Here is an 11,059-nt window from a genome sequence, read left to right on the forward strand (position 1 = left end):
CAGCTTCGGTCGGAGGACTGACGACCAGGAACTTACTTAGCATGGCGTCCATGGAGCTCTTCATGGCGGCAGCAGCAACGTCCTGGGAGTCGGAGTCCACGGGAGCAAGGAAGGAGGAGAAGTCGAAGTCGGCGTCCTGGAGATAGAGATGGCTGAAGACGCACGTAAGGGCTGAGGAAGAAAGCGAGCGCGCCTCACTTTCCACCAAAGAGACAAACCCGTCGACAGCATCCTCGAGCACTGCCAAGACTTCAGGGAGCAGAGTAGCAGGGCTCTCCCTCAGGGTCGTTGTCGACACCTTATTCAAGGGATCGTCCCCAAAGAGCTACTGCTGAGTCTTGTGGAACCTTGCCTCGAGGGAGGCAAGGGTGTTGTGCTCCATGGTGGCCACCTTCTTGGCCTCAAAAAGGGCCGCTTGGGCCGCCTCCGCCTCCTCCTTAAGCCTCGTCAGGCGGTCGCCCTACGCAGCCTGCTCCAAGGCCGCCTTCTTCACCTCGGCGTCACGATCGGTGACAGCAGCCTCCTGGGCCTCCAGCTTCTCCTCACGCTCCTGGAGCTGGCCGGCCTGGGCAGCCTGCTGATCCTGAAGAGCCTTCATTTCAGCCTCCACCCCGCGGCACCGATCCTCGGCTTCCGTGGCCTCCTTCCGTGCCAGGTCGCGCTCGGTGGCAACCACCCCGAGCTCCTTCTAGGCTTCCTCCGCAGAGCCCCGGGCCGCGCGGACAGACGCGTCGGCCTGAAGCCAGCCAGAAATCAGCCCCAGGCGTCCCAACACCGAGCGCCGGTCCGGGCCCCAAAGTTCACCCTGGAGGAGATTTAGCGACACCATTGCCTCCTCCAGGGCCCCGGAGATGGCCATGGCCCGGCTGCATGCCGGGCAGGGGAGAAGACGTCCTCGGCGCCAAGACAGAAGAAGCCTCGGCATCAGGAAGGACCGGGGGCTCCGGAGGCTGGGCAACCTCAGCAGCTGCAGCGAGGATGGGCGTCGGCGGGGTTAACCCAGCCGAAGGCGTCGACACCTCCTGAGGATGGGCTTCCACGACCTGGGGAGACGACATCACCACCGGAGCTGCAGGGGCCGCGTCACTCTCCTTCGCCAGGTCTGTCGTGGCCACTTTGACGCACTCAGCCACGGCAACTTCCGCACCCTCCTTCTGCTTCTTCGACAACTGCTGCCTAATGACACACGAAGACACTAAGCATCGCTTCAAGAATCAGCAAACAAGGCCAAGGATAAGACTTACTGGTCGGCGAAGACATAGCTCCTCTTCAAACCCAGCAATAGGAGTCGAGACGGGGCAGCTGGAGCTGAACTCTTGGGAGCCGGAGAGCTCGCAGTTGGCTCCACTCGGGACACCGCCGGTGAAGGTGGAATGCTGCCCGGAGGAATTAGCGCGGTCCTGCCCTTCTTCGTGGTCGTCCGCTTGGGCTGCTTCGAGGAGGCACCTCCACCACCGGAGGCGCATCATCATCATCATCATCATCATCAGGAAGATCAGGGAGGAGCTCCCTCTGCCGCGGGGCCGAGGATTACTCCACAACCTCATCCTCGGTGGCCTCGGAGGATTGATCGCCGGATGACAGGTCCACCAAGGAGGTAGGTGGCAGGGGAGGCCCCGCCCGCACAGGCCCAAACTCGTCGAAGGCCGGCATGGCAGCAGCGACCTCCTCCCCGTTGACTCGACAGTACAACAGGAGCCAATCCTCTAGAGGATTGCTCGGGTCCTTCCCCGCTAAGTAAAGCAACACCCTGCTCAGCTCCTCCTCGGGAAGGGCGTCCTGGCACAGGCGAATCTTGTCGTCGGCGCCCCCAAGCTACCACAGGGGGTGGGAGTGATCTTGGAGCGGCGCTATGCGCTGCGTCAAGAACTCCTTGATGGACATGCCCCCCCCCCGTCAGCTTCTCGCTCTGCAGGTCCTCCTACATATTCTTCACCAATGGCTTCAGGGAAGGGTCAGTAATCTTCTCAGAGTACCACCCCTTCCCGGAGGAGGGGAGCTCAGTCGGCAGCTCCAGCAAGTCCTGGGAGGACATGGCATCCATCAAAACCCACCTCTTCAGGGCATCCTCCACCTTCTTCCCGGCACAGGAGATTGCGTTACCGCCCCGCACCGTGACAAAACCGATGCACCCAACGGGATGGTCGCCAGTCATGCAGAGGAAGAAGAACTGGCGGAGCATGGCGACAAAGGGCATCACCCCCACGAACGCCTCATAGTAAAAGGCGAAAATGGATAGGAGGAGGATGGAGTTGGGATGAATGTGGAGCGCGTGGAGGCGATAATGGTGAAGAACAGCGTAGAAGAAGCAGGAGAATGGGGGCACCAGCCCCGAGTAGATGATGTGCAAGAAGAAAGGGAAGAAAGTGTTGTTCGCGGGCTCCGGTGCAGTGGTGGTGACCCGAAGCACCATCCCCTTCCATTCTTGTCCTCGCTCGCCGTCAGGAAGAGTGCGGTCTGGAGCTTCTCCCCGGCCACGGAGGGCGCAAGCAGCGCCCTCGTACTAGGCGGAGCCGCCAGCCGAGGCTGAGGCCGTGGTCTTCTCAGCGACCATTAAGCAAAGGATTGGAGGGGAAAATTGGCAGATCTGGTGAGTTCTTCCGCTGCTGGGAGAAGGGGATCTGGAGCAAGGCAAAGGAGAGGCAATGAAAGCCTGGCAGCAGATGGCACCCCTTCTGTCAAACGGAAACAGTTGTCGAGGCAGCATCGGGAAGCGGAGTCGCCCACGTCCCATGAATCGCCACGCGTCATCAAGGCCGCAGGTAGTTAGGGCCCTCGGCGCTCCGCACTTGCCATTTGGCTTCGCTTGGAAGCCAAGTTCGAGCACGCCTTGGGCCCGGGGGCTACTTTTGGCGTTCTGGATATGGGGTATCCAGCCCTGCCAACCTGCGGCCCACCGCGTGGCTCCATCGATGGCATGGTACGGCCCAGCTTCAACATCAACAGCACAAGACCCTCGGTAACGAGATTGAACTAGGTATGATGATACGGACGATCAAATCTCGGGCAAGGAACATACCGTTGACAAAGGGAACAACGTATGTTGTTGTGCGGTTCACCGATAACGATCTTCATAGAATATGTAGGAGCCAATATGGGCATCCAGGTTCCGCTATTGGTTATTGACCAGAGAGGTGTCTCGGTCATGTCTACATAGTGTAGGACCTTGAGAAGAGGTGTCTAGAGGGGGGGTGATTAGACGCTAAGTACCAAGGTTGCAGTTTTTAAGTTTCCTTAAGTTTAAGTGGAGTTTAGGCACAAGTTTAACATTCACAACATATAGCAAGCAAGCATGCAAGGAGTATATGAGCAGCGGAAAGTAAAGCATGCAACTTGCAAGAATGTAAAGGGAAGGGTTTTGGAGGATTCAAACGCAGTTGGAGACACGGATGTTTTTGGTGTGGTTCCGATAGGTGGTGCTATCGTACATCCACGTTGATGGAGACTTCAACCCATGAAGGGTAACGGTTGCGCGAGTCCACGGAGGGCTCCACCCACGAAGGGTACACAAAGAAGCAACCTTGTCTATCCCACCACGGCCGTCGCCCACGAAGGACTTGCCTCACTAGCGATAGATCTTCATGAAGTAGACGATCTCCTTGCCGTTACAAACTCCTTGGTTCAACTCCACAATCTTGTCGGAGGCTCCCAAGTGACACCTAGCAAATCTAGGAGACACTACTCTCCAAGAAGTAACAAATGGTGCGTTGATGATGAACTCCTTGCTCTTGTGCTTCAAATGATAGTCTCCCCAACACTCAACTCTCTCTCATAGGATTTGGATCTGGTGGAAAGAAGATTTGAGTGGGAAGCAACTTGGGGAAGGCTAGAGATCAAGATTCATATGGTAGGAATGGAATATCTTGGCCTCAACACATGAGTAGGTAGCTCTCTCTCAGAAAATGGATGCTGGAAGTGTAGGTTCAGTCTGATGGCTCTCTCCACGAATGAAGAGGAGGTGGAGGGGTATATATAGCCTCCACACAAAATCTAACCGTTAGACACAATTTACCAAACTCGGTGGGACCGAATCGAGAAACTCGGTTAGACCGATTTAGTAAACCTAGTGACCGTTAGGATTTTCGGTGGGACCGGCATGCAACTCGGTAGGACCGATATGGTTAGGGTTAGGGCATAACGTAATCTCGGTAAGACCGATTACAGAAACTCGGTAAGACCAATTTTGGTAATAAGCTTTCCAGAGAGTTGGTTAGGCAAACTCGGTTGGACCGATTATTCAAACTCGGTGGGACCAATTTTGGTAATGAGTCAACCAGGAAGTTTGCATTGTAATCTCGGTAGTACCGATTGTTCAAACTCGGTGAGACCGATTTTGATAATGGACATACACACAGAGATTACAATCCCATCTCGGTGAGATCGAGATCCCTATCAGTGAGACCGATTTGCCTAGGGTTTGTGGCAGTGGCTAAGACATCAAAAACTCGGTGGCGCCGGATAGAAAGAATCAGTGGGGCCGAGTTTGACTTTAGGTTTAGGACATATGTGTGGAAGTGGGAAAGTAGTTGAGGGTATTTGGAGCATATCACTAAGCACTTGAAGCAAGAGGCTCATTAAGCAACACCTCATCCCTCCTTGATAGTATTGGCTTTTCCTATAGACTCAATGTGATCTTGGATCACTAAAATGTAAAATGAAGAGTCTTGAGCTTGAAGCTTGAGCCAATCCTTTGTCCTTAGCATCTTGAAGGAGTTCCCACATCCTTTAGTCCATGCCACTCCATTGTTGAACTTATCTGAAACATACTAGATAAGAGTATTAGTCCAACAAGAGATATGTTGACATTAATTACCAAAACCACCTAGGGAGCACTTGTGCTTTCAATCTCCCCCTTTTTGGTAATTGATGACAACATACATCAAAGCTCTAGATAAAGATATAGAGAATAGCAAGTAAAGCTTTGGAAGGACATGTAACAAGCATAGGCTCCCCCTACATGTATGCAATCATGTGAATATGGAATGTAGAAGCATGTGAGAGCATAACCATGATAGAGCAGGCAATGTGTTACATGTATCTTGGCCATATGCATCAGAGCAAAGAATATTAAAGAAAATGCCTTCATGCCCATGAGTCTTTCTTGCAAACAGTATGTACATCAGCAAGAATTCCTCATACACATGATTGTGATGCATATACTTACCTTGTAGTCTTGAGTTTGCTTAGGATGGAATGAACCTGCGAAAATAAGGTTAGATAACATAGATGCGCCTACTAGCCAGAGCAAACAAAAGAAACCACAAGAATACCAAGACTGGGATGACATGTAGAGAGTGAGTACTAAGTACTACATTCGATTAGACATGTCCCCAAGAGTAAAGATATGCAATGAATTTGAATGATTTCTTTCCCTTAGAGGTCTTGCTCCCCCTGAATCTAGCATGGGATACTGGGAGAAGATAGGGAACAGAAAATCAGAGCTGAAAGATATAAATGAACAGAGATAATGCAAGCTAATACAAATAAGCACAAATGAACATGTCTTTCCCCTCAAGAAGACATGTGGCATCTCTCCTCTTGAACACCAAGCATCTGGGATCCTTGAGAAATACTTTCTACTAGTATTCTCTCCCCCTGGAGATCTCTCTCTCTCCCCCTGAAGGATCTCTCTCTCCTTCTCTGATGTGATCTCTTTAAGTGATAAGCTTTGATGTGATCTCTCTCTCCCCCTTTGACATCAATTTCCAAGAAGGGTTTTCTGGAATCTGTTGAATGGGTATGATCCTTGAGTCACAGCACAAAGCATTTATAAAAATGTGATGCTTGTAGAGGACAAGATTCATTGAGTGGAGCTGGATCAAAAGAAACACAAAATAAGTGGCAAATTGATTTTCCTGTTGTGAAATCGGTGGCACCGAGTGGTATGCTTCGGTGGTACCGAAAGGATTTGGTTGGACCGAAAACAACAAATCGGTGAAACCGAGTTCATCACAGAGAAAACACTTGTCACCTCAGCTCTCTAGACTAATAAGATCTCACAAAGATTTGCAAGGAATTTACTGAATGATATGCAATAAATTTGATGCAGAAAATGCAGAGCAAACAGAAAGGAATCTAGATGAAGTTTTTTTTGAAAGTGGAAACACATATGCATGAGACAAATGCAAAAACTCAGAAAAGAACACAAGAGAACTTCATCTAGAGATGGTCGGCGACAAAGTCACCTATGTTAGAGTATATTGACTTAGGAGTCAAGTGAGATCACTTGATCATAGGTCATACTCATCCTTTAAGCTCAAAATGGGGGTGCCATTTTTCGTTTAAGCATCTTGATGTATTCACATCTTGTCGAGTTGCTTTAACTCATGACTTGGAGTAAAGCTTCTCTAAGATGGAATAACATACCTTGGTTGGTGGTGATGTCCATGTAGTTGAACTTGTGTGGCTTGCTCAAGGTTGATGTAGCTCATCAAGAGTTTGGAGCACCACTTGGAATTTGAGTCCATCTACCTGCATGGGTTAGTTCTTGCAAGGAAGAGCACTTGTGTGTCCAAAAATGACAATCATGAAGCTCAACATAGAGTTTTTGAAAGGATATGTTTGAATGGTTTCGTGCTTCCTTGTCTTCAACCACCATAGTGTAGAGACTTGGTGATGTAGAGATTGCTCAAGATATGAGTAGGTTACAACCTCATGGAATTAGATTCAACCAAGTACCTACATGGGTTAGATAACATGCAAGATACAGATATATCCAAGACATAAGATTTTCATCATAAGAGAAATATCAAGGATTAGTCATAAGCTCATGTCTTGCATGTGTCCAATGGAGTTTCTACTCCAAGTTTGAAGCATCAATGATGTTCAATTCTCCTCTTAACCTGCAAAACACTTTCTCATCAAGAGGTCTAGTGAATATATCCGCTAATTGCTTTTCGGTGCGAACATGCTTAAGATCAATGTCACCCTTAGCAACATGATCTCGAATGAAATGATGACGAACTTCAATATGCTTAGTTCGAGAATGTTGCACAGGATTATGACCAATTTTGATAGCACTTTCATTGTCACAAAGCAATGGAACATGTTTCACATAAATTCCATAATCTTTAAGAGTTTGGGTCATCCAAAGTAATTGAGCACGACATGAACCAGCGGCAATGTATTCCGCTTCGGCAGTGCATAAGGATACTGAGTTTTGTTTCTTGGAGGACCAAGACACAAGAGATCTACCAAGAAATTGACAAGTACCCGAAGTGGACTTTCTATCAACCTTGTCTCCAGCATAGTCCGAGTCGGAGTAGCCAACAAGATCGAAAGAGGCCCTCTTAGGATACCAAATGCCAAAATTTGGTGTATGGATTAAGTATCTCACTATCCTTTTCACGGCCTTAAGATGACATTCTTTAGGAGCAGCTTGATATCGTGCACACATGCACACACTTAGCATAATATCGGGACGTGAAGCACATAGATATAACAATGAACCAATCATAGAGCGATAAACCTTTTGATCAACCGGTTCATCATCTTTGGTTAAGTCAAGATGTCCACTAGTAGGCATGTGTGTAGTCATACCTTTGCATTCTTGCATATTGAACTTCTTGAATAAGTCCTTGGTGTACTTCGTTTGAGAAACAAAAGTACCTTCCTTAGTTTGCTTGATTTGCAACCCAAGAAAGAATTTGAGTTCACTCATCATAGACATCTCAAACTTCTCCGACATTAGCTTCCCAAACTTTTCACTAAAATGAGGGTTAGTTGAACCAAATATAATATCATCAACATAGATTTTTGGCACACAAATAGTTCTCCATCAACCCTTTTAGTAAAAAGAGTAGAATCAATTTTCCCAATTTCAAAGCCTTTTTCAATAAGGAACTTGGTCAAGCATTTATACCATGCTCTAGGAGCTTGTTTAAGACCATAAAGAGCTTTGTGAAGTTTGGAAACATGATTGGGTTTCTTAGGATTGACAAAGCCGGGAGGTTGCTTAACAAAAACTTCCTCCTCTATTTCACCATTTAGAAAAGCACTTTTAATGTCCATTTGGTACAAGGTGATATCATGATGATTAGCATAGGCAAGTAAGATGCGAATGGACTCACGTCTAGCAACGGGGGCGTAAGTCTCACCATAGTCCATACCTTTGACTTGCGTGTAGCCTTGGGTGACGAGACGTGCTTTGTTGCAAACTACTTGTCCATCTTCATCTTGCTTGTTGCGAAACACCCATTTGGTACCGATGATGTTGTGGTTGTTGTCGGGCTTCTCAACCAATGTCCAAAGTTGGTTCCTCTCAAAGTTGTGTAGATCTGCATGCATAGCATTTATCCAATCCGGATCTTCCAATGCTTCTTCAACCTTCATAGGTTCAATGCTAGAGATGAAAGAATAGTTTTCACAAAAGTTAGCTAAGCGAGTTTTAGAGCGAGTGATTCTCCCGGTTTGAATGTCATTGTAGATTTGCTCGACGGGATGATCTTTAGCAATTCTTGCTCGAACTCGTGAAAGCTTTTGCTTGGGTCTTCGTTGAACATCTTCTTCATCTTGTTCTTATTCTTGGCCTTCTTCATTGTTGGCGTTGTCGTTCTCTTGTCGTGGTGGAGAAGGAGGTTGTTGACGTTCATCTTGATGCACTTCCTCGTTTTCTTCATCTTGGTGTGTCCCACTTGTGGATGCTTTCGTATCAACTCTTGGTTCACCTTGTCGTGAAGTAGAAGCTTCCACTTGGATGGACGAGGTACTCTCCTTCACCTCCATTGGACGAACCTTGCCAATAGACAAGTCTTGGATTGCTTCGGAAGGATCTTTGTCTCCTACATCAATCGGCAATTGCTCTACTTGCGAGCCGTTAGATTCATCAAACTTCACATCTACCGTCTCTTCAACCTTTCGGGTGAAATTGTTGTAGACACGGTATGTGTGAGAGTTTGAGCTATAACCTAGTAGGAAACCCTCATGAGACTTAGGAGCAAATTTAGAACGACGATGCCTATCAAGAATGTAGCACTTTGAGCTGAATACTCGAAAGTATCCAACTTGGGGTTTGTTACCGGTGAGGAGCTCGTATGCCGTCTTGCCGAGTAGCTTGTGAAGATACAAGCGATTTGTTGCATGACAAGCTGTCTCAACCGCTTCTGCCCAAAAGTGCTTCAGTGTCTTGTACTCATCAAGCATCGTTCTCGCCATTTCGATGAGCGTCCGGTTCTTCCTCTCAACAACTCCATTTTGTTGAGGTGTGTACGTAGCCGAGAACTCGTGTGAAATCCCTTCTTCGTCAAGAAAGGTGTCCACATTTGCGTTCTTGAACTCCGTTCCGTTGTCGCTGCGAACCTTCTTGATCTTCACTTCAAATTGATTTTGGGCCTTCCTAGCAAAGTTTTTGAAGATCTTTTGGACCTGCGATTTATCATCGAGAAAGAACACCCACGTAAATCTGGAAAAATCATCAACTATAACTAGACCAAAGGAATTTCCACCGAGACTCTTGTAAGAGTTGGGACCAAAGAGATCCATATGAAGTAGCTCGAGTGGCCTCTTTGTGGTCATAATGTTCTTCACGGGATGCCTTCCTCCAACCTGTTTACCCGCTTGACAAGCACTGCAAAGTCTATCCTTATCAAATATGACATCATTAACTACAAGGATATGATTCCCTTTAATAAGCATGTCAAGGTTTCACATACGAACATGACCTAATCGTCTATGCCATAACCATCCTTTTGAGGATTTAGCAACGAAGCAAGTTTTAGGTTGAGCCTTTTTAGTGAAATCAACAATGTATAGATCACCTCTACATACACCGGTAAAGACCATTTTATGATTGTCTCGATGAAACACTTGGCAATCAATTTCAGTAAATAAGACATTGAAACCAAAGTTAGCAAGTCTAGATACTGAAAGTAAGTTGTATCCAAGAGATTCAACGAGCATGACATTTTGTATGGAGCTATCATGTGATATGGCCACCTTACCGAGGCCAACCACCTTACCCTTTGAGTTGTCACCAAAAGTGACATACTTTCGAGGACTATCATTATCAGCAAGCTCACGAAACATGTCTTTATCTCCGGTCATGTGATCGGTACATCCATTATCAAGAACCCATTCCTTTCCTCCTGACATATATCCCCGAAGATTTGCCATAAGACCAAAATGTCTCATTGCATCATCAAGATCGAAGTCACTATCATCATCCTCATCATAGTATCCATGTTCAACATCATCATGTGGTGGATCAAATCCTAGAGAGGGTGATTCGTTAGAGTGAGTTTGACAATGATCTTGCTTATGAATTTTTATAGCTTCGGAAATAATATCACTAATAATACCAACATTTCCTTTGGCACGCATAAGGTTTGTAAGCTCAAATAGACGATCACCAAACATAGGATCAGTAGTATTCATTTTACTCAAAGCAATAGACTTATGGAGAATTTCATCAAGATTTTTCAAAGAATAATCTGGAAATCGTTCCTCAAGAAATTTCCATATAGTGTAGGCACACTTAAGAGTAGACAAACATCCAATCAAGTTTCTAGGCAATCCTCTAATAATAAGTTCGACAGTTCTAAGATTCCTAATCATGTCAATTGACTCATCCTGGGTAGGATGCATAGGGTCAACATAAGGTGCACAAGGGCTAGCAATGTACTTGTTAAAATGATATTGATTGAAGATTACAAGCATCTCATTTTTCCACTCATGAAAATACTCTCCATCAAGAATAGGCACTCTATGTCTAAGACTCCCCAAAGTAGACTCATCCATCTTCCTCCAATGGTGATTAAACCAAGGCAATGGAGACCAATGCTCTGATACCACTTGTAGGACCTTGAGAAGAGGTGTCTAGAGGGGGGGTGATTAGACGCTAAGTACCAAGGTTGCAGTTTTTAAGTTTCCTTAAGTTTAAGTGGAGTTTAGGCACAAGTTTAACATTCACAACATATAGCAAGCAAGCATGCAAGGAGTATGAGCAACGGAAAGTAAAGCATGCAACTTGCAAGAATGTAAAGGGAAGAGTTTTGGAGGATTCAAATGCAATTGGAGACACGGATGTTTTTGGCATGGTTCTGATAGGTGGTGCTATCGTACA

The sequence above is a fragment of the Triticum aestivum genome, chromosome 4B, assembly GCF_018294505.1.
Source record: "Triticum aestivum cultivar Chinese Spring chromosome 4B, IWGSC CS RefSeq v2.1, whole genome shotgun sequence".
Lineage (NCBI taxonomy): Eukaryota > Viridiplantae > Streptophyta > Magnoliopsida > Poales > Poaceae > Triticum > Triticum aestivum.